The sequence below is a fragment of the Lygodium microphyllum genome, chromosome 5 (genome assembly GCF_053477565.2).
Source record: "Lygodium microphyllum isolate KBCC chromosome 5, Lygodium_microphyllum_v1.1.10, whole genome shotgun sequence".
Classification (NCBI taxonomy): domain Eukaryota; kingdom Viridiplantae; phylum Streptophyta; class Polypodiopsida; order Schizaeales; family Lygodiaceae; genus Lygodium; species Lygodium microphyllum.
The window spans coordinates 23,273,458-23,301,364 of NC_141139.1; positions in this window are offsets into that span (position 1 = coordinate 23,273,458).

Below are 27,907 nucleotides of genomic sequence, written 5' to 3' on the forward strand. Positions count from 1 at the left end.
TAGTCAGCCTCACACTTGGTTGCCCTTTTGAAGGGTCTTCCTAGGAGGGTTTCTTTCCTGCAGCTAGCACGATTTGGAGGAACATGAAATAGGATATGCAGGTTTTTCGTTTCAATTGTTGCAAGGAATTTGCACTTCCCAATGAGTGCTTGTGGGTGTCCCCCATAAGGGCTAAGAGTTGCACTAGTCGGTGTGAGTTCTGGTTGGCCTAGTAGGGTCCATGATTCATAGGTCAAGATATTAAAATCTGCTCCTTCATCAATGAGAGCATCGATAGTATGCTCTCTTTTCACGGTGAGTTTGACCCTAAGATAAGCAGGTGGTATTATGTCTTCATCTTTCGGGTCTTGGCTTGTAAATTTAAGCCTTCTGACAGATGCCCTTGAGTCCCCAACTACACGACCAGATGTGGATTCTCCACTGATATCTTGGGTCGTCTGTGCAGTGCTGCTCAAGGTACATCTCTCATCAAGAGTGTCATGTCTAGTCCTCTTCGCATTTGTAGCTTACTGATGTTGCATTTTGCTTTGACTAGACACGGTCTGAACACAATGTCTTTGTGTTCTCATGGTGTGACCTTTTTGCCCTTGATGGCTAGTTTGGCCCATTGATGTTCTAGGGTCTTTGTTTCTCTCTGTTTGGGTATGGGCTTTTGGTTTCTCTTTTACAAGTGAGGATCCATGCTCATGTAGAGCCATTACTACACTAGGGTCTAATTTGGAGGACCTGTCACGGCGCGCGTTTTCTCTCCAACCTACTTGGGGGAGGTGCGGAGGGGCCAGAGCCCCCTCTGCGAGGGTCCGGGGGGGCAGTCCCTCTCGGCCCGCAAGGCCGTTACAGTAAATGCCATACCAATTTAGAGGACCCTGTATAGCCAATTTTGAACTATGTGCTCTAAATTTTAGCCCAGTGATGGATCTGTGATGTGCCTTTAGCTCTACATAGCCTTTGGGGTCAATCTGGGGTTTAGATGTATCAAAATTTGTGTTCTAGATGCCTATTTGATTTTAACAATTTTCTGTCTGATTTTCAGGAGTCTGATTTTTAAGAGTCCGATTATCAGAATCGGACGTCCAATTTTGGGTTGGTCTGATCGGCCCAGTGGTTCGATTTTGGTCACGTCCGATTCTAGGAGTCGGATAAAAAAAGTGGTCTGATTTTCGAAGTGGTTTGATTCTGAGAATCGGATCAGATAGGGTGGTCCGATTCTAGTGGTCGGACGGTCCGACTCTGGGACTAGTCCGATTCTGGGTGGTTCGACTCTGGGTATGGTCCAATTCTAGGACTCGGATCGGAAAGGTGGTCCGATTTTCGGAGTCGGATGGTCCGACTACAGAGATAGGGCAATCCTATTCTGGGACTCGAACGAACCGGTCCGACTGCGCAGCCGATAGCCCCCGAGTTGCACGCGACGCTTTAAACTGACGTCTACTTCACCAAATCATGCCGAGCCGCCTAATTAGATGCAAAGCCACAGAGGGAAATGCCTGGCGTACCTGAAAATGGTGTGGCGCTCAAATCAACCAGCACACTGATGATTTCCTCACAGGTCTCTCTCTCTCTCTCTCCCCGGCTTTCAAACTCACTCTCTTCTCAGAGGGCAGGATGTCAAATGTGGCCTATCCTGGTTCCTTGGGCCTCTTATTGCCCCATTCCAGCCTGTTGTGACCTCAGAGGTTAGTCCCTCATACTCTTCCAGCCAGAAATCTGGATCTGTGCCCCTATTTCCCTATTTCAGCCTATTATACATCAACAAAAAACCCTGTTGTTTTCCTTCTTTTTCCTATCCTAATCTTACCCTAATCAACAAAAATCAAAACCAGAAATGGAGATGAATGGTTCTACTCTAATATTCAACAACAAATCAAAAGTCTACTTGCTAAGGAGGTCAAATACCTCTTCAAACTCCCTCACTTCTACCTATCTACCTCAAGCACCGGTTCGGGGAAAACCCTACTCCAACGCTCGATTCAAAGCGCGCAAGCACTCAAGGCTTGAATCCGTCGGTCCCGGCAATGAAACCAAAATGTGGGAGCTTTTGCTCAACCCTCAAGACCCGCAGACCGCTTATTGTTCAAGCGTTCCAAGCTGAGCACTAATGGCTACCTCTCACGTAGCTGATGCGCCATTCATGTCTACGGGTGTAGTGAGCTTACCTCCATGCCGATCGAGTTACCTCCTCTCCCACGCACTCCGGTAGCTCCACCATCCAAGTGCAAGCTTCAAGCAAGCTCCATCCTCAAGCTCCACGCTCCAAGCTCCATTGCCGTGAGCAAGAGAAGAGAAGAGAAGAAGAGAGGAGAAGATGGAGAGCTTCTCCTCCCCGATCCCTCACCCTCACACACTCACTCCCTCACACTCTCACACTCCCTCCCTCAAGCACAAGCTCAAGCAAGCAAGAACAAGAAGAAGAAGAAGAGGAGGAGAGCCACTTTTGGCCACACACAAGAATGAGCTTCTCATTTACTTTTTAACTTTATATACAAAACCCTAAATCCCTTTTGGGCAGTCATCCCCTTTTCCCCTTTTTTACATGGCCGACTAGGCCTTTTTTCTCATTGTCCTTCTATCTTCCTAGCTTCTTTTCCACTTCCTGTCTAAATGTACAGATTGCACGGGTGAGAGCCGGCACTCCTTGAATTAAGCCATGATGCACCTGTGCTCTTTTACTAAAGTATTGACTTGCACTTTTCCTTGCGCGCCTTTCTCCCTTATTTAGGACTTTTCTCCTTGTGTGTCTTTGTCTTCCGTTTCTCTTTGCCTTGGCATTTGTCTTTGTCTTCTGCTTTCCTAAACTAGAGTAGAAAGCTTGGACCTTTTTACCACTTCTTTTAGATGTCTCACTCTGCATGTTGATCTCTTCAGTGATCATAAGGGAGACCAACTCATCGAAATCTGAAAATGGCTTTTTGACATATACGGAAGTTACAAAAGACTTCCAAGCCTTTTCATTGTTAAGTCCACCCAAGGTAGACGACACCAAATCATCATCATCGGGCATTGCATCAATCGCTGCCAAGGTATCTGCAATGCTCGTTACCTTCAGTTGCATACTCATTGATAGACATCTTCCCTTTCTTCAATGTATTCAACTCTTGCTTGAGTTGAATCTTTTGTGCCTTTGTATTTACGAAAAACATACTTTCAAGTATGGTCCAAGTTGCATATGAATTCTCTGCATTTCTAATATGTCCCAGCATATTATTATCAATTACTGTAGATAGCCAATACATGACCTTTTTGTCTTTTGCATTCCATTCCTTTCATGCCTTTGTCTCTTCTACAGTTGGAGAATCACTCACCTCCGGCTCCTTTTCTTCACCTGAAACAAACTCGTAGAGGCCTTTTCCAATAAGGAATTTCGTGACACAGAACTTCCATGAAGGGTAGTTGTTCTTGTCGAGCTTCTCAATGATGGGGTTTCCACTGTTCTCTACCATTATCACAAAACTAATACCAAATAGCAAGCAAATCTTCTGCAACCCTCGACCTGTAGTGCACAGCAATACACTAGATAGCCTTTTTCACTGTCTGCTCAATAATACATGCAATCTGCAACCAGTTTGCAGATAAACCTTGTGTTTATTCGCTGGTAAACACCTTTGAACTTACAGATCTGAAATCTGTAACCTGTGCACTTGTATACGGTAGACACAACTGAAATTGCAGGGTATCTCGAACTGCTATCCGCAACCTTACGGCTCTAAAATGGGGCTGAAACGACCTCAGATACACAGCACTCTTCACACACACCAAATCTCACTGCAATTTGAGATTTTTGCTCTGCGCTGCTTTTGGTGCCTCCACAGGCACTATCCAAGAGAGAGAGAGTGGAAGGATGGGAGAGCTTCTTACCCATGGCTTGCTTGCTCGAACCTTGCTTCTTCTCTTTCACTTCAGCCTTTGAAATCAGCCTCTTTCAGTGACACGGATTTGATTCCATGTCAAGAATCGTGTGGTGGGGGAACTTGCTCAAGATGCTGCGCCGAACACACACAGAATGCACAAGGAGAAGCTCACTCAAGAGACAAGAAGAGAGATGGATGCAAAAACGTTTTCTTGCTGGTTTTTTCTTCTTCTTCCACATACTTTACAATGTACACAAAGTATAGATAAGATACAACATAAAGTAAAGTGGCCTACTAAGTCAAACAATGCATAACTGACTACACTAGTTGACTGACGCTATAACTATGCCAGCTATAAATAGGTGTAACAACCTGAATATAATAAGTAATGAGTCAGTGGCCATGTGAGAGTCATAATGACCACCGACGTGCTAAGTGTACATATGTGGACCCATCTAACTAGGCGGTCCATCATCAATGTCCGCATGTGTTGAGCTTGTCATCTCAACAGCTATTGGGACTCAACTATGTTTCAGTATAACTTACCATCTCCAAACTGATGGTTAAACGGAACAAGTCAACCAAGTCATTGAAGATATGCTTAGGGCATACTGATGTCGCAAACCCAAAAAGTGGATTCAATATTTGCCACTCGTTGAGTTTGCCTACAATGCTTTTTACCAACAAAGTATTCAGATGACCCCTTTTCAAGCATTGTATGGGCACGATTGTCATACTCCTTTGAGCTTCTCGGATCCAACTTTGAGGGTAGAAGCTTCAAGACAGATGCTAGAAGACATGGATGATCAAATCAAGTCAATAAGACAGGACATCCAAGCTGCAAAGGATAGACAGAAGGCTTACGCGGACTTGAAACGGCAAGACAGATCCTTTGTTGAAGGTGTTATGGTCTTCATCCGCGTACCCCTTAAAAAGAGTTCACTGTCCTTGGGAGAGTACAAGAAGCTAAGTCCAAGGCATTGTGGACCTTATAAGATCATTAAGTGCCTAGGGCCTAATGCTTACAAACTACAGCTACCCGCAACCCTAAAGGTTCATAATGTATTCCATGTTAGCCTATTGAAAAAGTATCTACTTAATCCGAATCATGTACTCGATGATCAACAAATTGTAATGCCTAGCTAAGGAGTCCTTGAGCTACGACCTGATAGAGTCTTGGATGTCAGGGAGAGGCATTTGAGGTCAAGGACCTTGAGAGAATACCTCGTCCAGTGGAAAGATTATCCCAAAGAGGATGCCACGTAGATGGACGAAGATACTCTCAACCAACAATACCCCCAGGTCCTCTCGAGATGAGGACATCTCGATTCCTCTAAGGGGGAGAGAATGTAACATACCATAGGAACCCCCCCTGTAATTTCAAAAAAGAGAAAAATTTATTACCTTTAGTACAAATTTTTTTACTCCCCCCTCTCTCCCCGCCGCGACAGCACATCAGGGGGGAGAGAGAGTGGGAGTGGTGGTAATGGAGGGGAGGCATGCAACCTCCAGGTGGGAGGGGTGGCCATGCCACCTACCTCCTCCCCTCCCCTATATGCTTCTCCCCTCCCCCAATGACAGACACAGGAGGCTATACCCCCCCTTCCATACGTTGCCACCTTCCCCCCCGTCAGCTGCTGTGCAGGGCCACATGGGCCTCCGTCCATAGCCACCTTTCCCCCTATCCGTCAGTCAGCCCTAACTCCCCCCTCCTCGCTGGTGGAGCTGCACACTCCTCCACTGGGCCTTTCGACTGGGGCTTTTTTTCCCCCTCCGCCCTGCTAAAACGGGGTCTAGGAACCTACGACCATAACCACCACCCCCCTTCTGATCAACCGCTGCGTGGGGCCTCGTGAGGGAGAGTAAGAAGAAGGAAGTAGAGGGAGAGAAGGTGAAGAAGAGAAGTAGAGGAAGAAGAAGAAGAGGGAGATAAGGAGAAGGAGAGAGGAAAAGAAGGAGAGGGAGAGTGAAGAGAAGAAGAGGGAGAGAAGCATAAGGAGAGAAAGGAAGGAGTGGGAGAGTGAAGAGTAGAAGAGGGGAAGAAGGAGAAGGAGAGAAAAGGAGTGGAAGAGAGAAGAGAAGAAGAGGGAGAGAAGGAGAAGGAGAGAAGAAGAAGGAGTGAGAAAGAGAAGAGAAGAAGGGGAGAGAAGCAGAAGGAGAAGGAGAGAAGGAGAGAGAGAAGTAGAAGGAAGATTTAAAAAGGGGGTAGAAGAGAGGAGAGGAGAAGAAGAAGGGGAAGGAGAGAGGTAGAAGAAGAAGAAGAAGAAGAGGTAGAGGGAGAGAGGAGAGAAGTAGTAGAAGAAGAGAAGAAGAAGAGAAAGAGAGGGAAGGAGGAGAAAAGAAGTGGGAGAGGGAGAAGGAGAGAGAGAGAGAGTAGGAGAATAAGAGAGAAGGAGAAGAGGAGAGAGAGAGAGTAGGAGAATAAGAGAAAAGAAGAAAAGAGAGAGAGAGAGAGAGAGAAAGAAGGAGAAGAGGAGAAAAAGAAGAAGAAGAGAGAGAGAGAGAAAAAAGGAGAGGGAGTGGGAGTTGGTAAGTAACCACAACAAGTCACCCAAACCACTCCCTCAGCGAAGGACCCCATCCAGCGGTCTTTCCTACCAAACCTGTCAACCCGAATACCGTTAAGGTCCGGACTGCGCCCCAATCTCCGTGAGGCAAATGGCTCCCAAGAAGAAAGTCGCGGGAAGCGTATGCGCCTAAGCTACTGCTAATGCTGGAGGGGTGAGTGGAGCAACCAATGTAGCACACAGTATCAAGCCTAGGTTCTACGCTTTAAAAATTAATTAGGTATTATTTCTCGTGGAAGAGATGAAAGGATTGGTGATGTGCATGGAATAAGAATGAGTCTTAGGGTTCTATTTACTCTAAGTACTAAGTTGCATGCGCGAAACGGTAGAGTTTGGAATTCGCATAAGATTTTATGCATGAAATGATAGCTTTTACTCACATAAAATAATAAGGTTATCACCTTACTTCACATAAAATGATAGCTTTTTAACCAGTTCAGTGCATGAATAGTCATTTTGAATTTACGTTTGGCAATCATGGTTAAAAGAAACACATGAAATGTTAATTTCTGTTCATGAGATACACTTGCTTTGTTAGACAAAACCCTAGACTTTCATAGACACAAGTCACATGTGATCCGGTGCATTAGAAATAAGTACTGGTTGCCATGAATAAAGAGAGATAAAAGTCGTTTAGGAGGTACAACTATACTAAACGCACAATGTGCATGATGGTTAAGGTTGATTGGGAAATCTTGCATAGAACTGCACTAAGAGAATTGGAAGGATCGCATGCATCTAGACTGCATCTTGAAAGTCTAAATGAAGATCATGTATTGCCATGTGTGTTAACTGAGCTTGGTTGGAATTAGAGATTAAGAGATCCTTGGTTGGGTTGCTAATAAGGCATGTTTGTTGCCTTGACTGACCAGCTAATGCTTGAGTTAGGGACTAAGATACCCTAAGGTGAAACCCAAGGAAAAAGGGCAAGTGTAAGTCAACTTGCCAAGATCATTTGCTTGCATAATCTTGTTTGAAATTATTGGGATCTCGCCAAGTCGCGAAAAGACCCAAGATCGGATGTTGGGAGCATCCGGAAAAAAAGGAGTCACACCTTAGCAGTTGGTCATACAAACGACCTCCGAAATGTTCGTGCTTGTACTTAGATACATTATTTGATCTCTCTACTCAAGGAACTAATTCAAGGAAAACACTTAATGCTTCAGGTTGAAAGCCTGGAGAGAGAGGCAGGAACAGTTACCTTTCGACTATCTACCTGGCCCTATCCAAGGGGGTTATTAGCTGCGCCGGGTATATGGACCTAACCCGCCGCGAGAGGTCTCTCCGTGGGTGCTTCTTGGAGCAGGAGGATACTTGGGTACTAGGGAGGATCTGGCTGTAAATCCCTTGCCTCTGGATCCCGCACAAGAGGTCGATGTGACTCAAGATGGGATCTCGAGGCCCAGGTACTAGTCAATAGGTAGAACTTGGAGCAGCAATCGTGTAGATTGCTGGGATAGCCTTCGGGCATGATATTGGATGTACTCTAGGATTTTGATAAATAAAGAGTAGTTATTAGAGAAAAAGGAACTTGCTTGGCATTGTTTTTGATTAATTTGTTTAATTAAGGAAGCTGATTTTGCATGTCAAAACGTAATGTGTTAGGTAATTAGATAACTAAAGCAAACTGAGGAAAGTGCGGTGGACGTGACTTAGGTCCGTTCTATGGAAGGGTGGTCCCGGTTAGCTGGGAACTTTTCTCAAATGATGAGATATTAAGATAATGAAGACCTAGTGTTAGTAGATGTAGAATTTCCAGTTTATTCTGTTTTAGGGGAAAGGAATGGGACTATGCCGTATGGCAGAGAGGTTGACCTTTGCATCCCTCTCGTTTCCCATTCTCCATGAACCAAGTGCAGCATGAATCCGCTTCGACTCTGTTGTTCCTACACAAAGTGGTACATCTGGAGCTCGAGGCTAGCTTCTTCCTAGAGGCTTTGCTGATAGGAAAGGAACCTTGACCTCAGGTCGATCCCAAGTGGGAACGGCTAAGCACTTCCGCTCAGGGCAGACTCAGGAAGACCTAGATCGCAAACCCTGTGTCATTCCCTGTGAGTGCCAAGCGGAGCCTTCTAGACACTCCTCCCGATGGGTTGCTAAGACGTGTCCCACAAGTGGACAAACGGACATGTTACAGTCCACCCTGTAACGGAAGGTACCGACTATCCCCATAAGGATCAATCTACAAGCTCAAGGTTCCTAATCTAACAACTAAGGTCTCGATGCATCAGCTAGCTCCATTAGAGGTGTCTCACAAGGGCTTCTCGTCCAATTGGAGTGATTGTAGTTACCCTTGGTTCATGGAATGCAACACTTTTTTTCAGCCAACTGGTTAGGATTCAGGGAACCTTAGCAGAGTTTTGGCACATCCACTGCAGCTTTTCCCTAAGATAATTACTAATCAAGGTTTTAAGACCTGACCCTAGTAAGTCAATTCTCGATTCTACCTAGTTTTTCCTAATTAACATTTCATTCAATCTCTTGAGAGAAGCTCCCAACTTACCAGGGCCACCCATCAATAGGACAGATCCATCAGGGATCTCACCCACTCGCTTTTCACAAATGGTTTTTCTTTAATTTTCTAATTACCTATCACATTAAGTTATGACATATGAAAGCAGCTTCATTAACTAACTCGGTATCACTGGTTCCTTCACGTAATTTTACAGCACAATACAAAGATAGAGAAAACAGTCTTTTGAAAAAGCATATTTCACAATGATTTTTCCCTTTTACCTACGCAAAAGATAAACCTTCATTCACTGGAAAATCTCTTCTGTCTGTGAAGAAGAAAACAAACCCTCGAAGATTTTCGTCCCTTCACTAGTACCGGGGACTTTAGGATCCCATCCTGATTTGTGTGAGGGTCATGCAGTTCCTAGGAGCGATCAAGAGATTTATGGCCAGAGCCCCCTTGGCACTCCCGCCTCCTCATGCCTAACAGATTTCTCACTAAGCGACCTCTTGCAATCGGGGCCAGTCCAAAGCTCCTCGCGGCGGTACAAAACAATCCTCCTTGGAGCAAGGTTTCGCGTCTAGCCGTGGGAGAGGCATAACACAATCTTTTCTATTATTATCATGATTATATATTTACAATTAGATCTAACTATTGCAAGCACAATCAATCTTTCATGTGTAACCATTAAAGCATATATATATAAAAAAAAAGAAACAGTAGCAAGTATTTTTAGCATAGAAAGTAGCCCCACCCAATTCTAGGGTTTCTCTTTTAAGGTCCCACCTTATTCTTAGGGTTTCCTTCCTAGTTGTAGCTCTTTTTCCGCATCGACAAGTTATTTCGCGAATCTGAAGTCTATTTTATCCTTATGAAAAAATTTTATATTTTTGTCCTAAAAGATAATATTGGCATTTATACATATTATAGGCAATTCATGCACTACCCTGCCCTAACCCGTGCTTAGTAGGATTTTAAATGTTTTTTAAAGTATGTTTAGACTTTAGAATTTGTATCGAAAATTTCTTATCAATGTCCAATAAGTCTTACAGACTTTCGATATTTATTTAATTTCATGATACTCATAGTTTCAGGGTCATCAAATAATTTAGTATCAAGGTCGTTGAATATTTTATAGTTGTTTTTGCTTCAACATTCTGGATATTTTAGGTAAGGTTTTTTTTGCTGACTCATATGTGGGTCAAGGTTTTTTTTGCTGACTCATATGTGGGTCAACTCATGATATTGACACTCTTGCTAATAAAATCATTAATATTAACATTGCATGTGTTTTTAGTAAGAAAATAATTTTTATTTTATTCTAGTCATATTCCATGGTTTAATCGACGATGTCCGACCATTTGTCGAACTTTCAATGTTATCTAGAAAGATCAATTTTTATTAGCTATGTCCTAAGTGTAATGTTGATTGTTTTTTTAAAAACTTTGTTCTAAGCAATGCAAAAATCATAAATGTAATTCTTATTTCATATTTCATACATAGAATTATACTTTCACTCATGCAATTTATGTGCATCTAGTATATATTTTCCTATGCAATTTTCTATTGATTTAATGTATTGATTTTTTCATGACATTATCTAAATGATTTTCTATAAATTATTATAAAACTCATATGCATCTATTTATCATTAAAAAAACAAAACAAAGATAATCACTTTTAGGAAAAATTTATAAATATTCCCTTCCCTAACACTATCTACCTTTTTTCTGATATTAGACATACATATAATCCTTTTCCAAGTAAACGAGTCTTTTCACTAAATAGTAAATTATTATATTACTTAGGGTATTTTCCTAAGCAACAGTTCATATGCATTTTCTTTAAAATGTGTTTATAATAATTTAAAACCAAATATAGCGATAAGATTATAAAACGGTATTTTTTTCCAAACCGATGAGATGTTGACTCTATCAAGTTAGTAGTAACATGGGTTTTGCCAATTCCTACTGCATCATTTTCTCCATCGGCCATGTTTCTTGTTTCTCTTGCTTCAAATGGGCTCATTGAATTTTTGTGACCTCATGGAACCATGGAGGTCAGACGAAATTAACGTGGTAGTTCAGGGAGATTTGTTGGTCATCTAGAAAAAATTTGCCAATGTTTTGCTTAGCGATATGGCTATATGGAAGGAAGGGGTAACAAGGGGTAAAGAAAATGGAAATGACGTAGAAGAGGGGTATTTTCCTCCTTCAAGGCTCAAGCTAGAATGGAAAAGAGAAGAATCCATCATCAAGAGGTCTTCCTTCTTGCTTTCTTTATGAAGGAGAGGGGGCCTATTTATAGCCATGAGGGGGAGCATGCAGTCAACTCATTCTTTTGGCTACTTGTCAAGAGGTAAGTATGTGACAAATTAGAGTTTGCAATAAGAGGAATATGCAGAAGGGAGATGAGAGCTCAAAGTACAAGAACATCATCTTGCTTACTAAGTTGCTTAGAGTACAACTTGGGTACACTCTCTCACAACTGATAGTGACCCATAGGCTATTTATATAGCCTCTGTCAAGCTAGGGTTAGGGTTTCCATTGCCCCTTAAGGCCATTCACATACATCTACCCTTATAGACCCTTTCTTAGGGTGGATTCCCATGCCTATATTCTAACACTCCCCCTAAATGCTAGGATGGCATTGCATTACAAGACATGTTAGAGTTCCCCCCCTCAATCAAATGGGATGCCTTTATAAATCAATCTACAAGGATATTCATAGATAGAGAATATTACAAGACTTAAAAATTTGGTCATCTGTGGATTGGGTGGCAAAGTTGGCCTCCAATTCTTTAGGTACTTTTGGAATACTGGGACACTTACTGATGATATGCCCGGTCTTTTTTCATTTATTACACTTCATTTTGTCAGGATATTTCTTCTAGCAATTGCTTACAATATGCCATTTTTTGTGACAGAAGGAGCACTTAGTAGAAGCGGTATGGACTAACACCTGCTCACGGGAAGTGAATGTTGAAGTTCCTTTAGTATGGTTTCTCTTCTCTTCATCTAGGCAATATTGGATTGTACTTGCCAAGGTTGGGTTTGGAATATTAGTTAGGTTAGTCACAAGAGTTGGAAAAACCTTCTTCACAGACTTTACAAGGATAGCAATGGCATCTTCATCATGAATGGGTGCTTGAAGGGAGGCAAGATATGCCATAAGCCCCTTCATATGTAAAATAAACTTTCTTAGATCTTCTCCCTATTTGTATTCCAAGCTGAAAAACTCAATCTTCAGAAAGATCTTGGAGTTCTTTCCTGTAGCACCGTAGAGACTTTCAAGTGCATCCCACTTCTCCTTGGTAGTGGAGAGTTGGTCAATATGATGAATTAAAGATTCATCTAAATGAAGCATGATGATGGCCTGAGCCCTTTCATCATCTTCTACATCAAGGGGATTGGATGGATCAATAACTTTAGTCTCTTTTATGAAGGGCCAATAGTCTCTTTCCAGGAGCTTATTATTCTAAGGCTTATTGTTTCTTAGTTTGGACTAGAGTTCTTGTACAATTGGTCTTGCTCTTATCAATGCATCTTGGAGGTCGGATGGATGCATTGCCTCAAGCCCTGTGTTCAGGGGATCATCCAATCCGTGGCAAAACTTGGATACTGACTACGCAATATCCATAGATGGCACATACTTGAGAAGTGTTACAAACTTTGAATAATAGGCTTCTAGTGTCATTCCAGGTTGCTTTAGACCAAAGAATTCATTCATCTTTTGTGTGCGATATGCTGGCAAGAGATACCAACCTCGCATTGCATTTGTTTTTGGGGAAACCTCTCGGCTAACTGAGACCACCCTGCCATAGGCCAACTGGATTCGTCGAGAATCCATCCACCCACTTCCCTCTATGGAAGTTCTTAGTTATCTAATTACCTACCACATTATGTAACATATAAAAACAACTTCATTAATTAAAATCCCTTTAGGCACATTTGTTCGCTTACGTAATTTACTCATGAACATACAATCAGAATAAAATAAGTTCATTGATTATGTTCCATAATGTGTGTTCTCCCGCCCATACAGGAGAAAAATTACAATTTCACGTGCTGCCTCATCCGACACATCTGCACATCACCAAGATCAAATCCACCTAAAGCTAGCGTTTATAGGTGTCCCAAGTAAAACTCAAGCCATACAGAGGACCAAGTAGTTCCTAGGTGTGTAAGGGATTTACTAGCCCAAGCCCCCTTGGCACCCTATCCACCTCCTACTTAATACGATCCTCCTTGCTGGGAGACCTCTCCCCATTAGAGCCGGACCATGCTTCTGCGGTGGTAAAAACATCCCCTCTTGGTATGGGGATTCAGTACCTATCCTTGGGGGAGGTATAGGGCTCCTCAATTTTTATTTGTTTCAATAGTTCAATCAAGATCTAATCTAGAAAATCACAAACAAGATTAATGTCTTCAAGAAGTTATGACTTCAATCAATCATCCAACTTTCAAGTGATGCTTAATCTAGTAGCAATCGACACTTGAGTTTCACATAATGAACTCTTTCCCTTGGAATTTAACTAAGGGTATCTAGATTTCGGGGTCTCTAACTTCCCAGTTCTTGTAACCAAGTTTCATGGCCTTAAGTCCATTTCTTCAACTTAGAGATATTTTCGATATTTAAAATCTTTTATTAGAGCTTCTGGATCAAAACTTTATCCTTGGCTAGTTTCTTTAGGGTTTCATTCTTAGTAAATTCGTCTTGAATTTATTAGTCTTCTTTTCTATGGGGTTAACCTTAAAATTCCTCATGATTTCTCTTGAGTTCTAGGTTTTCATTGTTCCCCTAATAGTTTCTAGCCTATAAGATGTTCTTATCTTATTCCTATTGAATTTGGATTTTTTTAAAAAAAACTTGTGGTATCGTGATAGGTAAAGGGCCACACCCGTGACTCCGTTAGTGACTCCCGTGCTTGCAACTCCAACTATTGCTTCCACGTTAGTAGGGTCATTCATGATTTTCGCTTTTGAATTCTTTTTCTTCGGGGCCATGACAAAAATATGATTCGTAAAAGAAGAAGAACACGACAGTAATATTGGCTAGCAAAGGTCTTTCATGTGAGCTTGCTGAGGCCTTTTCATGGTGATATGATTGAGAATGTATCTACTAATATCAAGCCAAAATTTTAGGAGCTGGATGAGATATTGATACTCAAGCAGATTTTGGCACATAAAGAGAGAAAGATGAGAGATAAAGTTTCCAGAAGATACTTGGTGAAGTTTTAGAATTATTCACCAATGGATGCTAAATGTATAGAAGAGGATAACTTGGTAGACCATCCTCAGTTGTTACAACATTACCTTGAGGCTTCTCAATTAGAGCCAACTTTGGATTGAGCTCAATCAAGTTTAGTAGAGTAGGGATCCACAGCATTGCCTGATGCTCAAGGGCCCTGGGAGATGTAGCATTTCCGTTCCTCTAGCGATAGATAGCTCTTATGTATAGTGGATATCCAAGGTATTATGTTGACAATATGTTTGCCATGAGGACACTATTTAGTGTACTAGGTCATTGCAGTTTGGTATGCAAATTGGTATGGATTTCACTGTAGTGTTGAGAAACAAAGTCATTCAATAAAATTTCCCTCTATTTCTAGCCCTAAAAAAGGCTTTTTGGGCACCTCTCAAGAGAATTGGGGTGCCACCCAAGAGACTCTAGTGGGCGCCACTTGAGATAGTCTTTGCCTATAAATATGGTACATGCTTTTCTCATTCCCTTACATTCATTCCTTGTGATACTCAGTCACTTTCTTCCATATTTATCTCTCCTTTCTCCATCCTATCCATTGCCAATCACACCCTGTGAGGAGGAAATTATGGTTTGTGGCTTTTTCATCCATATCCACTTGGCATTTTGCACCCTACATCATCTAGCACCAGCCCTCCTTACCTGGCATCATGATCAAGCTTTGTTTGCAACAAATTCAGGCAGTTTATAGGAAGTTATACCCTTTTTATGAGCCCCACACCAGATACCCACACTTTTGTGTTTTCTTCACTGTTGAAGGGTTGTTTTCCTGCAGCAACCATGTACATGGAGAGATCTTCATTAGATATTCTTGTGTTTTCTTTGTCAATTGATTGGTTAGTAGAATCGCCTTGATAGCACATCCATCATCTTGGAGAGATTTCAGCATATCCTTCATCTTTGACAACTCTTGGGGATTGCTTTCACTCCCTCTACAAATGGATGTCCTTTCCCTCACTATTCAACATTACCTTCGATATCCTATTGGTGGAGTACTATGTTTCACTCCCTTCATCGTGCGAATTCCCTACAAGTGTTGCCGCTTGATTGAACAAGAACATGCAATTATCGTTAGAGCTTTGCCTTTGCTGTATCAGCTTGATTCACTTAGCATGATTTAGTGATTCATCGTTCATAATCTCTTCTTCTGTATTTTCTGAGTTTGTATTCTTTCCCAGTGTTTGTCATATGCACTCTTTGTTTCCCCTGCAAACCCTATTGTTTCTCTAGTTTGCTTGTATAGTAGTCATATTTTGACATGGTATCAGATCTAGAGGCACTTAGAGAGCCAAGAAGATCCTCTACTTTGGAGAAGGCAAAGGTAGGTTGCAAGAATGGCAATATCTTCTGATTAGTCCCCTCATTTCGCTACATCATTGTGGGTGCTCCTACTGCGGCAAGAATGTTCATATCACCAAAGGTTGTTGACTTTGACCTTTTTTCCCCACACCGCCAAAGTATAGGCGTCTCCCACTTGGTGCTCCTTGTGCCACATCTCCCTTATTTTGGGCCAGAAAGATCGTTTTGCATCGGTGGGTATCAAAATATTATGCTCAAAGCAATAAGATGCATCTGATGCGCTCTAAGTCCTTACAAGCAAAAGGAGGATTATTAGGCGCCATGACCTCGAGACCATCAAAACACAAGTACATCAGCTATCAAAGTATTATGATCAAGGAAATAAGATGGATCTGATGCACTTTAAGTCCTTACGAGCAAAAGGAGCATCATTCTTGGCTCCCTGGGAGCTATCTATTTCCTAATCTCCATTGTATTGCTCCATGGACTCCAACTTTGATGCAATCATCAAGGAGATTTTATGTGATACCCCTTCATCCACTCCCTTTTCTACTATTCAAGAGGCCACCTCTAGGAGCTACCTAGCCTCTCTTCTAGTGGAGCCCTAGATATCTTCTTTGGCATTGCTTGCCGCATTTCCATTGTCTTTAGATGGTTTGAAGGCCATGATCCATGAGTTTCTTTATTCCTTCTCTCTCTTAGAGGGGATTTGGAGGGGGCTCATTTTTCTTCAGAGGGTGATCCCATTCCTTCATCTTGAGAGGGGGTCCTTTCTCATCCTATTGTTATTCACCCACCTTATCAACAACCCTTTACATTCTTGGGGTGGTTGACATATCTTTGCCACATCACCAATTTTCTCATCCTCTTTTTACTATTGACAATTAGGATTTGTAGGTTATTCCTAATTTGGGGCTTTTGATATATTAGCTATGGCTTGGTGGCTAGGCCTACATATACCTTCCAACATGGAGTAATGGAGCTTGTGGCTTCTCTCTTGAGGTTGAGTTTAGGGTTCTATTAGCTCATCATGTCTAGTGTTGGAACATTGTTCTTTTCTCTTGCACTCCTCTTTTCGGATGCTTTTTGGGCTTGAGAGGGGGTGTTGAGAAAGCAAGTCATTTAATATATTTTCCCTCATCCATTCCTATTTTGGGTTTCCATTTATATCCCCAAAAAGGCTCTTTGGGCGCCACCTATTAACCCTCAGATGAACAAGGTGGAAAATCCAAAAAATCTAAAGCAGAAGACAAGGCCAAGGCAAAAGTGAAACAGAAGATCAAGGCATGGCAAGAAGAATTTGGAAACACAAGAAGTGCAGAAAAGTCCTAAATTAAGAAGAAAGGTGCATGTCAACACTTTTCTAAAAGAGTGCAAGGTGCACCATGATTTATTTTAAGAGCTCTGGCTCTCACCCCAGGCAGGCTCTCACCCGTGCAAATTGTAAAAGTAGATGGGCAATAGGAAGGAAGCTAAGAAGATAGGAGGACAATGGGAAAAAGGGCCTAGGCTACGGCCGGCCATGTAAAAAAAGGGGATAAGGGAATGACTGCCCAAAAGAGATTTAGGGTTTTTTATATAAAGTTGAAAAGTGAATGAGAAGCTCATTCTTGTGTGTGGCCAAAAGTAGCTACCGGAGTGCTCGGGAGAGGAGGCAACTCGATCAGGAATGGAGGTAAGCTCACTACACTCGTAGAGATGGATGGTGCGTCGGCTATGTGAGAGATAGCCATTAGTACTCGACTTGGAATGCTTGAAACAATAAGCAGTCCGTGGGTCTTGGCAGTTGATCGCCCCTACATTTTGGTTCCATTGTCGGGACCAACAGATTCAAGCCTTGAGCGCTTATGTGCTTCAAATCGAGCATTGAAGTAGGGTTTTCCCGAACCGGTGCTTGATGTAGATAGGTAGGAAGTAAGGGAGTTTGAAGAGGTATTCAATCTCCTTAGCAAGTAAGTTTTTGGTTTTTTGGAATTGGAAAAGTAGGCTGGAGTAGTGTAGGTGTTCTCTTTATGATTTTTGTTTACATTTAGGTAGGATAGGAGCAAAACAACTTGAGCACATAGTAGGGTTTCGACTGCTGTATAATAGGCCAAAATAGGGAAAAGAAGGGCAAAAAATAAATAAATTCTAGGTTAAATGCTGGTAAGAGGAGCAAGACTAAGGTGACTGTAGACCTGGGCAGGGCAATAAGAGGCTAGGAGTGGCAAGGAAGACCTTATTTTTCATTTGAAAGGTTAATGAGAGCTTTGAGAGAGCTTGCAAGTCCAAGCCTACACCACATTGATCGAAGCGTGTCGAGACTTCCAGTGAGATTCAGGTATGGAATGCCCTTGGCCTACACCCCTCTTTGATTCCTGGAAGCGCTGGTAGCCACTAGAGACATCTATCCTATATTTTTTGGGCAAATAAGTGATTGACATGTGTTTCGACTGACGGAATCAAATGCCCCCCATAGTGTCTGATTCCTAGAGTCAGATGAAGTGACCTATCCGACTCCCAGAGTTGGACCACTTGGACAAACCTACCTTGTCCAATTGGACACCCTATCCGATTTTGAAAATCGAACAACCCATAATTGGACACACAACCCATAATCAGACACACAACCCGCCCGATTGGACGCTCGACCCATCCGATTACAATGCTCAGATCATAGAATCGGACCAGCAGCCTTGCCTGATCGAACATACCCACTCCAATTTTTAAAATCGGACCATCCCAAAATCAGACGCTCAAAATCGAACCATCTGGAATCGGACACTCCAAAATTCGACCATCCGGAATTGGACGCACGAAAATCGAACACGCGAAAATTAGACCAGCCATCCGATCGGATACCCAACCATCCAATCGGACACCCCATTTGTCCAATCTGACATGCATACAATCGGATCACTCTATAGTCAAACCAATCATAGGACTCGGACCCAACTACTAATCGGACCACTCGTCAGAGTCGAACCAGGCTAGTTGGACCATCCGACTCTGAGAGTCAGACTAGCTAAAATTGGACAATCTGATTCTAGGAATCGGACCAACAAACCAGAATAAGAAAATACAGACCCAAATACCATATAGAGCTGAAAGCACACTATAGATCTATCATTGGGCTGAAATCTAGAGCAAGTGGTTCAAAACTTGACTACGAACGGTCCTTCAAATTGCGCATGGTGCTTAGCGTAATGGCCCCCTCCGCACCTCCCCCAAGTAGGTTGGAGAGAAAATGCGCGCCGTGACAGATCCTCCAAATTAGATCCTAGTGTGGTAATGGCCCTACACAAGCATAAATTCTCACTGGCAGAACAACAACCAAAAGCCCATACCTGAAGAAAGACAAGCAGAGACCCCATAACCTCAATGGGCCAATCTAGCCAACAAGGGCAAAAAGGCCACACCACAAAAGCATGTATATGTTGCATTCATTATGCATCTAGTCAAAGCAGAACTAAACAATGTCAAGTTACAACTGGGAGGATAACTAGAAATGATAGTCCTAATGATAGATGCACCTTGAATAGCACTGCACAGACGACCCAAGATATCAATAGAGAATCCACATGTGATTGTGTAGTCTGGGACTCAAGGGCAGTATTAGAAGACTTAAATTTATAAGCCAAGACCCAGAAGATGAAGACATAGTAACACCTGCTTATCTTAGGGTTAAACTCACCACAAAAAGGGAGCACACTATTGATGCTCTCATTGATGAATGAGCTGATTTTAATGTCTTGACCTATGAAGCATGGACCCTACTAGGCCAACCAAAGCTCACACCGACTAATGAAACTCTTAGTCCGTACAGAGGACACTCACAAGCACTTATAGGGAAGTGCAAAATCCTTGTAACTATTGAAACGGAAAGCTTGCCTATCCTCTTCCATGTTCCTCCAAATAGTGCTAATTGTGGAAAGGAAACCCTCCTAGGAAGACCCTTCAAAAGGGCAGCAAAGTATGAGGCTGATTATGTAGCATAGAGGATACACTTGACACTACCAGGTGTGAGGATAATCACAACCTTTAGTAAGGATGACCTCATCAAACCTCGAGGGAAGGGCAAGGAACATTCTGACATACCCGACAAGTCTAGTGATGAGAGTAAGGACTTGTTGAAAGAGTTGATACAAGCGCATGTTGAACAAAGAGAACCAGTGAGCGAGGCCATTCTTGAAACAAGAAGGTCAAGAGACAATGCCAAGGACGTGCTTTGAACTTACAAATATCATAGAAGACCACAAAAGAAGCCTAAGCCTTATAGACAAAGGTATTGATGGAGAGATAGCACAATGCCACGTTGGATATCCAAAGCGTGGCTACGTGCTCAAGGGTATTACGTAGGTAATCAATGGATTTGGGTGCCAAAACCCCCCGCTAAACCACCTCTATTAGCTGAAGGCTAGATCGTATCAAAAGCAAAGAAGTGCAGGAGGAAAGCTAAATGAAAATCCAAGTCTCCACTCAACAAGATTGGAGCGACTGAGCCCCTCACAATTGAAATCAAGAAGCCAAACAAGACTATTCGAAAGGTAGATCCTCAGCCTAGCATGCTTAACAAGAAGATATCATATGTAATTGTTGAGGGTGCACAAAAGACACTAGTGTCCAAGGAGCCTTTGATTTCCCAAGAGGATGACGAACATTATGGGCGCAACATTGCTCATGGTAAGGTTGATTGCTCAACAAAGCAAATGGCAGAACCATCTTTCAGCCATGAGCAAATCTTTCAGCCAATGCCAAGTCCACCTATAGGAGTCCCAAATATCCTACACCCTCTTTCCCTAAACAGACACAAGAAGCACAACAGCAATCGTCAAGTGCAATTACTCAATTCCAATCTCTATCTTCATCTAAGCTTCCAAATGTCCAAGAGGTGGGACATGACACTATCCTTAGCTCTCAGCCTAAGGATATGCCTATGTAATCCATCTTGATTAGCTCAAGTGATGCTCGATCTACACTAGTGAATGTGCAAAGGGTAACAAGAGTTACAACCACTTCCAATCTACCTGAGGACCTGACACCGCAGTCTACCAAGTGTGGCCAGTCCATTGAACTAGCCGTTGCTACTTCCAATCAGGAGTCACAGCAATCACAGCCTTTGGCCATGATGATACTCCTTGCGGAACGCGTCCTTAGCAATTCACTTGCAGAAGAGATGTTGCAACCAACATTGTTGAAACCTCCAGCACTTTCGAAGCACCTAAAGCCTAGGCTTGAGGAGAAATCTCTCGAAGATTTGGCCAAGGAGATGGCACATCTGACCAATGAACCAGAGATGAAGTGCTTAATGAAGCTTGATCACAAGCTGACAGCCATCACACGTGCGTACGTGCTTGTGGACTCCGAAAGGCCAACACCAGAGCACGCAAGCCGAACCCCTGACATGGAACGAGCAACAACATGTTTGCTCCGGCTATGTAGTTGTTGCTAAAGAAGTCATAAAGGACATCCCAAAAGCCACAGCTAGAGAATTGTTCTTGATACCCTCACTCTATACTGCTCAATGTGATACAAACAAGGAAAAGCTCGAAGTAATCAAACGAAAAGGGAAAGGACAAGGAGACTTTGTGTAGAAATGGTACTCCAACCAAAGTATGGCAAACAAAATTGCCCACCAACTAATGTCACTCACTGAGCAAAGGAAAGCCCTTTGGACATCAATACATGATCCCACATACATTGCCCCAACCTCATTAAGAGTGTTGGAAATGGTCCATTAGGTCCAACTTTTTGTCAGTGTCCAAAAACATCCCTTGTAAAATAAAGTGCTTCTAGAAGAAGATCTACATGTGGCTAGCAGACTAGGAGTAGGGAGCATGGTACTTGATGTTAGTGCATATGTCTTCTACCTCACTCAAGACCATGCAATCCTAGATCTCTATGCTTCCCATCAATACAACCTTGACTTCTTTAGCTAATTTCATCCAAGCCTACATGATAGAAACCCTAAACTGTCTCCTTGTTCTACACTAGAGTCACCCAAACCTCCAGAGCAAGAGAAAAACATCTCTAAACACAACACCCACACTGACAAGAAGCAATGGAGGCATGTTGCAATGGGTAAGGACAAGAGGCTAGAGAAAACACCCAACTAGGAGCAACTGCCAATGCAATTGGATGAGGGGCTAAACATAGGAGAATTAGCTGAAGAGCTAGACTCTCCAAAAAGAGAGGCAGCTTTACCCTCACAACCTAGCGAGGTTGTCCAGCAAACTGCTGCTATGTCCCATGAGGACACACCAAAAAAAGAGAATGCTGAGGCCCAACCAAGCATATCAACGGCTGATCTACTTCAGGGTTTCGAGTCTTCAAGGGATACACCACAATTTCCCAAGAAAAAGAGGAGAAAACAATGAAAACAATGGCAGTTGCAAGTGGTTGTAAATGCCAAGAAGATTGAGACCAAGAGTGCTGAAGAGCTAAGGAATAAAACATTGAGTCCACCCACTAAGAAACCCATTGCCATCTCTCCTAATAGTGGTGAAGCCTCAAACACATCCGTGTGTTCCGATAAGTCAAAGCAACCATTACCATCAACAGTTGCTTACAACACTCAATCCATTGACAATAGAAATTACATTGACCAATCAAGAGTGGATATAACACTGTCACAATAGGTTGACAGAACTATACTAGTCACATCCAAGGGAAACCACGACACAATAGCAGCAAAGCCTCAGGAGGAAAAACATGAAAACCCCAAGGAGATAAGCAATCAGCATTGACCTTTCTTGCTCATCTAGGCCTAAGCCCCCAACTACACTAAAGCCTAGGGAAACCCCCAAAACCTTGCATGAGATAGCAACCGAGCAAGCCTTCATAGAACATAGAAGTGTCACAAAGTGCTTGGCTGAGTTGGATGTGCTAAACTCAAAATATTTGCATGTGTCTACGTCCTTGCAGACATGGGCACATTCCCTAGGGAGCAGCTTGAGGAATACTTGCCATATCCTCTATCGTGGGAAGAGTAAGAATATCTTGACGAGCACTATGACAAGCTCCTACATAAACACATGCAACTCATCTCTAACAAGGAAGCTAACCACTTATGATTAACTGTGACATTCAACGATGTGCTTTGCCAACCAAATCTCTTAGCGATAAAGAAATTAAAGTGACAACCAAAAGGTCAAAGTCAGTTTGAAAAATATTGGTTTGAAAATTATGCTACAATGGTCGAACTAGGAGCCCAAATTATGACAGTCTCAAAGGACTGATTGGCCAAATGGCGGTCTCAAAGAGACCCAACCTATATGGTGCCAACTTCCTTTCGAGTAACTGACTGCCATTCGGGGTATGGACTTAGCCAAAACTAGCCAAGAAAACTCTTTGGTTGATAAGATTCTCACTTAGGAGGAGCTACATGTTGCAAATAGACTCGAACAAGATACCATGCTGCTCGTTGTTGCAAAATATATGTTGTTATTGAGTAAGCTACCATGAGTAATGGATGTGTGTGCCACACTCCAATACAATCCGGAGTTCTACAATTGGTTTTTATCCTCATGAAGTGACATGGATTCATAAATGTGTACATAAATAAACAATGAGTTTTACGATTGTGCATAGATAATACAAACGCACACAAGCAATGATAGTCAAGAGCAAGAAGAAAAGTTTGGGTTTGACAGGTTGAGCTCCTTAGGTCCCCCTCTCACCACACATTCAGAAGTCGTGTGACCGCTCCCGCCTCCAGGTGGAGGACATGCAACCCTCATTGTTGCCATGGGAAGCCCTGGCCAACACCTCTGAGTGTGTAGACGGGGCATTGTCCCCTCTTTTTGGGGACAAGCCCTACTCCATTCCATCACAGCCAATCCATGCAACAACCACCCCACATTTGTGACATGATGAATGTCATCATAGGGACCATCCCTCTACAACAACTACTGTATGCCTCACCTCACCCCTCCTCATCATATGCACTTGATAATCCGCTATTTAATCTCTTTCATGTGAGTAGCTCTGCCTTGCCTCAAGGCCTAACCCTTGGTTCACATTTTGCAAGTTCCTCCATAGTAACCCGACATGGAGCACCCCATGCAGTTGACCTGCAAAGAAGCTCTCCTTCGTAGAAGGGAGCATACGGCACAAGCTCTGCCACCAGAATGCTACGTGCCCACCCTAAAGAGATATGCGGCGAGACGAGGCCCAAAGTGACACCGCCTAGGACGCAAGCCAAACACTCCCCAAGAACAAACCAGGAGGAGGAAGGCTCAAGGGAACGGTCGGGGAATAGCGACCCCTAACATGCAGGCCTGCCACAGACACTTGGGCACCAGGTTCTCAAGGGAGAAAAAGGAAGCTAGAATCAATAATGAATTTGATGAACTATTCCAAAGTATTCTTGCTACGGCAGTGGTTAGGGACTACACCATTTGGATCCCAACTGATGTCTCCCCCTACTTGCCCTGATAGGAGCTCCCCACCAGCAATGCCCCAGTGGTCTAGTCACCTAGACTCACCCCGCCTCATACAAATAGAATAGTCCCTATTTTGTATAAGATATTTAGCAAGTGCTATCTGGCCATGACTTTTTATCATTAGATGGTTAAAAGGGCATATTCCCCAATTATACAAACTCTCCCTATCTACTTTTAATATATTTCATGCCTTTAAATTAAAAAATAAATAAAAGAGGGATAATCACGCATAGGTGATATGCATATAAGTCAACACCATGGGATTCTGATAAGTGATGTCTCTTTGCATTGCGCCTGTTCATTATAGTTGAAGCATATGACTTGCATGTACTTTCAAGAGTTGTCAAGTGGATATAGGACGATAGACACTGGTCTCTATATGAAAGCATTCAATGTCCAAGATACCACAAGACCACCAACCCCACAAAGAGCCATTATAGAAAAAGAAACAGAAATACCAAGAACAAAGAGCCCTAGCTAAAGCCTCACTACCGAGAACAAAAATCACCCTTGCAGACTGCCCGCATCGCATGGCCTGAAGCATAGTCATTGACTACTCTCTCTTTCTAGGTTAAACTCTACATTTGGCTCACGGCTGTGCTACCTCAATTGTACCAACATCGCATGTTATAAAGAGGTTTTGCAAAATCTCAAGTGTATCTCTCCATCTCAACAACTATGCCCCTAGCAATGAGGCTAGTAACATAATCATCATTGTAATATCCATTTTCATAGCCTTTGAATCTCGACATTTCGCAACCCAAATGAAAGGTTGATGGCCTCAACGTATTGATTGGTTGCATTCATGTAAAATTTTTATTAAAAAAAAGAAAAGAAAAGAAACAAAGAAACAAAGAAAGAAAAAAGAAAAAGCACTTACAATCACAGCACAACACTTAGGGGTTCTCAAATTAGGTGCGTCCAGTGACCTTGGTCGGGTGGCTCCGTCCCTAGTCCCCTAGCCCTTTTCACATCCCCTACAATTGTTTAGGGCACATCAAGGGCAGGGCATACCTAGGGAGCTTGTCTCGCCTATGGTTAGACCTGTCACCCTGACCCATTTGCACGATTCCTTTTTTGCATTCCACTTCAGTACCATTGTAATCGATCATGGTAAGGAATGCACGAACGGCCATGGAAAGTACACCGTACTCGTCGACGAGCAATATAAGTAGCTACCACACCTACCAAAAGTTAAGGTGTCGATGAGTTTAATTATGCTACATTGTGTTGTTACAGCACAAATGATGTCTCATAGACCTTTGTGTGTACTTCTCCTCAACATTGACAACTTTTTTCACCCCACTGAACCCTTGCTTCATCCACACGTTGCTACAAGGCACCAGATCAATAGTCTTCTAACTACGTAATATCTAAGTATACACGTGCACTCACATAATATCTACACCTCAATCTATACACAGTTTGGGTCCTCAAGTGCAAGACATTACTCTCGGCTCACCTAGAGTTCATCGACCTGTCTCCCAAACTAATTAAACTATGTCTTGTGCACAATAATAAGACTAGTACTACCCCCAGGGAGAGACCACATATGAGAGGTTTTTCAATTGCAAGTATTGAAGACTCCAATGAACGTACCATCAGCTCTTCATCACCACTAAACTCTGAACTCTTGTCCTTCATCATGATGCAAGCCCACTAAAGAATCGTCACCCCGTAGAATCCCCCGAACATCAACACTTGTGCCAACCCATGAGTGTAACTCCCAACAAAAACCAACCCTATCACCAACTTCAACAACCCTATCACCAACCAATCAGACCAACAAAGCGCCACCAACCACCTTCATCCGCACTACCACCAAAACTCCTCCAAGGCAAACCACAGCAGCCCCTTCCACCCATATCTACGGTGCATGCCCAAGCCTGCTACTTACGACAGTGAGTGCCATGGGACTGGCACTTGTCTAGGAGGGGGGGTAATGTTAATCCTTAGACGAACAAGGTGAAAAATCCAGAAAATCTAAAGCAGAAGACAAGGCCAAGGCAAAAGTGAAACGGAAGATGAAGGTGTGCCAAGAAGAATATGGAAACACAAGAAATGCAGAAAAGTCCTAAATCAAGGAGAAATGTGCATGTCAACACTTTTGTAAAAGAGTGCAAGGTGCACCATGATTTATTTTAAGAGTGCCGGGCTCTCACCCATGCAAATTGTAAAAGTAGATGGGCGGTAGGAAGGAAGCTAAGAAGATAGGAGGACAATGGGATGAGGTTTCTTTTGCAATAGATTTAGGCTACTTACAACAACAAGTTACACCCTCTTTATCATCCCTACATCGTCTTTGCAATTTTGTGTTTTCTTCACTCCAAAAAGGCTACTCAGCAATTGCTTGCTTGCAACCACATACACGGAGAGATCTTCATCAAATATTCTTGCATTTTCTTTTCTACCTGGCTGGTCAGTAGAGTCACCTTAATAGTAGCTAGCATCTTGGAGAGATCTTCATCATATATCCTTGCATTTTCTTTTCTAGTTGGTTGGTAAATAGAGTTATCTTGATAGCAGCCATAATCTTGGAGAGTTTTCAGCACATCCTTCATCTCTGAAAGCTACTAGGGATTGCTTTTGCTCCCTCTATATCTGACTGTTCTTTCCCTAACCATTCAACATTATCTTTGACATCCTACTCCTGGAAGACTGCATTTTGCTCCCTTCATTGTGTAGATTCCCTATGAATGTTACTGTTTGATTCAACAGGATTGTGTAGTTATCTTCATAGCTTTGGGCTCTACTGTATCAACTTGATTCGCTTAGCATGATTCAATGTTTCATCATCCATCATCATCTTCTTCTATGTTTTTTGAGTTTCTCTTATGTCTTTGACTTTGCTATCCCAAATAGTGGCCAATAGTAGTTGCAAGTCTAGAAGGGACGCCTAGCAGGCAACAATTTTTGCCAGCCTAGAACAACAAATCAAGGCTCATCAATCCTTGACAAATCTAGAATAACTTGTTGTCTAAACAATCAACAAACTCAATCCTCAATTTATCCCTTGATTTGAGGGCCTTTGAACCAAACTCAGTCTTCTCCTATTGTACACAATTCTCTCGAGGTAGGCATGCAAACCCCAATTCTTATTTTATACAGACCTAGGTCAACAAATTCCCATCAATAATAATTTAGGTCCACAATCGAGGCTCTAACTAGCATGGGGGAGAGAGAGAGAAGCATTACGAGAGAGAGAATTCAAACTTTTCTTCCCCAAAATAGGGTCCAGCAGTAGTCACCAACCCAGAAGAGATAACCAGAAGCATGCAACAATTGTTGCCTACCCAAATGATGCCCTAAATGAGGTTGCCTACCCCAGATGATTGTTTATCGGTTGTTGCCTGCACCATAAAGGTGTTTAACTATTGTTACTGCCCCAAAACTGCTCTCTTTTTTCCTTAATAGCCCTGCATGAGGTCATGAATTCTCATCATCAGCACTTCAAGGTCACATTTGAGGCTCCAATTGGCATGAGAGAGAGAGAGAGAGAGAGAGAGAGAGAGAGAGAGAGAGAGAGAGAGAGAGAGAGAGAGAGAGAGAGAGAGAGAGAGAGAGAGAGAGAGAGAGAGAGAGAGCGCAATAGGAGACAAAATTCAGGCTTAGAATTTTGGAAAAAGAAAAATAATTTAGGCTTCGCTGCCCCAAAATAATGCACAACAGCAGTTGTGAACCGAGAAGAGATGACCAGTAGGCAACAGTTGTTGCCAGCCTAGAACAACAATCTAGAATAACTTGTTGTCTTAAACAATCAACCACCTTAATCCTCAATTTGCCCCTTGATTTGAGAGCCTGGGAGCCAAATTGAGTCTTCTCATGTTGCATGCAATTCACCCTTTGTGTCCTCCAATTTGCTATCAATCAACAAAATTTACAGCTCTAACCTTGACAATCAGCTGAGGCATGCATGTATGCTTCCCGAGGTAACCATGCAAACCCTAGTTTTGCTCTATATAGACTTAGGTTAACGAATTCCCATTTACGACACTTCAGTTCCTCAATTCAGGCTTCAACTGGCCTGCGACTCCTCAGTGGCGTGCAGCAACA